Consider the following 3,355-nt stretch of genomic DNA (forward strand, 5'->3'; position numbering starts at 1 on the left):
AATGTAAATTTGCTTCAAAATATATATACCAATACACATAAAATAACGTAGATTACTATAAAAATATATATACAAAATACACATTAAATGAAGTAAATACGTATAAGAAAATGTATACAAAGTACACATAAAATAATTAAATTTGTATTAAAATAAATATACAAAATACACATACAATAAGGTAAATCTATATTGAAATAGATATGCAAAATAAACATAAAATAATGTAAATTTGTATCAAATCATATACGAATACACACAATAAAATAACGTAAATTTTTATGAAAATGTATTTAAAAAATACACATAAAATAATGTAAATACGTTGAAAAATATATATACAAAATACACATAAAATTATGTAAATTCTTATGAAAATAAATGAACAAAATTTCACTAAAAGAATGTATATTTGTAGGAAAATATAAATACAAAATACAAATAAAATAACTAAAATTTGTATAAAAATATAAAAAAAATACATAAAAATAATTTAAATTTGTTTGAAAATAGATATGCAAAATACACATAAAATTAGGCAAATCTGTATTGAAATACATACACAAATTACACATAAAATATTGTAAATTTGTATGAAAATATATAAACAAATACACATAAAATAGCGTAAATTTATATAAAATATATATACAAAATATACATTAAATAATGTAAATGTGTATAAAAATATATATACAAAATACACATAGAATAATGTAAAATCGTATCAAAATAAATAAACAGAATATCAATAAAATAATGTTAATTTGTATGAAAATAAAGATGCAAAATACCCAAATAATAACGCATATTTTTACAAAAATACACATAAAATAATTAAATTTGTATTAAAATAAATATACAAAATACACATACAATATGGTAAATTTGTATTGAAATAGATATGCAAAATAAACATAAATAATGTAAATTTGTATCAAAATATATATACGAATACCCATAAAATAGAGTAAATTTCTATGAAAATATATATTCAAAACACAAATAAAATAATATAAATAAGTATAAAAATATACATATCAAATGCACCTAAAATAATGTAAATTCGTATCAAAATAAATACACCGAATATTAATAAAATAATGTAAATTTGTACGAAAATAAAGATGAAAATTCCCATCAAATAGCGCATTTCTTATAAAAATATATATACCAAAATACACATAAAATATTTAAATTTGTATTGAAATAAATATACAAAATGCACATACAATAAGGTAAATTTGTATTGAAAGAGATATGCAAAAATACATATAAAACAATGTAAATTTGTTTCAAAATATATATACGAATACACATAAAATAACGTAGATTTCTATAAAAATATATATACAAAATACACATAAAATTAAGTAAATACGTATAAAAATAGATATACAAAATACACATAGAATAATGTAAAATTGTTTAAAAAAAAACAGAATATAAATAAAATAATGTAAATTTGTATGAAAATAAAAATGCAAAATACCCATAAAATAAAGCATATTTTTATAAAAATACATATACAAAAATTCACATAGCATAATTAAATTTGTATTAAGATTAATATACAAAATGCATATACAATAAGGTAAATTTGTATTGAAAAAATATGCAAAATACACATAAAACAGTGTAAATTTATTTCAAAATCTATATACGAATACTCATAAATCAACGTAGATTTCTATAGAAATATATATACAAAATACACATCAAATGTAAACACGAATAAAAATAAAAAAAAAAAAAAATATATATATATATATATATATATATATATATATATATATATATATATATATATATATATATATATATATATATATATATATATATATATATATATATATATATATATATATATATATATATATATATATATATATATATATATATATATATATATATATATATATATATATATATATATATATATATATATATATATATATATATATATATATATATATATAAATACACATTAAATAATGTAAACTCGCGTCAAAGTAAATAAACAAAATATCAATAAAAGAATGTGTATTTGTATGAAAATAGATATACAATATACACATAAAATCACCTAAATTTGTATAAAACTATATACAAAAATACACAAAATTTTTTTTAATTTGTATGAAAATAAATATACAAAATACACAAAATTAGGTAAATTTGTATTGAAATACATTTACAAAATACACATAAAATAATGTAAATTTGAATGAAAATATATAAACAAATACACTTAAAATAACGTAAATTTGTATAAAATATATATAAAAAATACACATTAAATAATGTAAATATGTATAAAAGAATATATACAAAACACAAATTGAATAATATAAAATCGTATCAAAATAAATACACAGAATATTAATAAAATAATGTAAATTTGTATGAAAATTAAGATGCAAAATACCCATAAAATAACGCATTTTTCTAAAAATATTTATACCAAGACACACATAAAATATTTGAATTTGTATTAAAATAAATGTACAAAATGCACATACAATAATGTAAATTTGTTTCGAAATAGATATGCAAAATACATATAAAACCATGTAAATTTTTTAAAAATATATATACGAATACACATAAAATAACGTAGATTTCTATGAAAATAAATATACAAAATACACATAAAATGAAGTAAATACGTATAAAAAAAGGCATACAAAATACACATAAAATAATGTAAACTTGTATCAAAATAAATAAACAAAATACTAATAAAAGAAAGTGTATTGTATATATATAAATTTACAAAATACAAATAAAATAACGTAAATTTATATAAAACTATATGCAAAAATACACAAAAGTAATTAAATTTGTGTGAAAATAGATATACAAAATACATGTGTATTTTGTATATTTATTTTCATACAAATTGAAATTATTTTTGTTTATTTTTTTATATATTTTTATACAAATTTTCGTTATTTTATGTGTATTTGTTTATTTTTTTTCTACAAATATACGTTCTTTTATCTGAATTTTGTTTATTGAATTTGTAACGAATTTACCTTATTTTGTATATCTATTTTCATACAAATTAAAATACTTCTGTGTATTTTTGTATATAGTTTTATATAAATTTACGTTATTTTATGTGTATTTTGTATATTTATATTTATACAAATACACATTCTTTTATTGGTATTTTGTATATTTATTTTGATACGAATTTACATTATTTTATGTGTTTTGTATACATTTTTTTATACGTATTTACTTCATTTTATGTGTATTTTGTATATATATTTTTATAGAAATCTACGTTATTTTATGTGTATTCGTATATATATTTTGAAACAAATTTACATTGTTTTATATGTATTTT

The sequence above is a fragment of the Eriocheir sinensis genome, unplaced genomic scaffold (assembly GCF_024679095.1).
Source record: "Eriocheir sinensis breed Jianghai 21 unplaced genomic scaffold, ASM2467909v1 Scaffold142, whole genome shotgun sequence".
Classification (NCBI taxonomy): Eukaryota; Metazoa; Arthropoda; class Malacostraca; order Decapoda; family Varunidae; genus Eriocheir; species Eriocheir sinensis.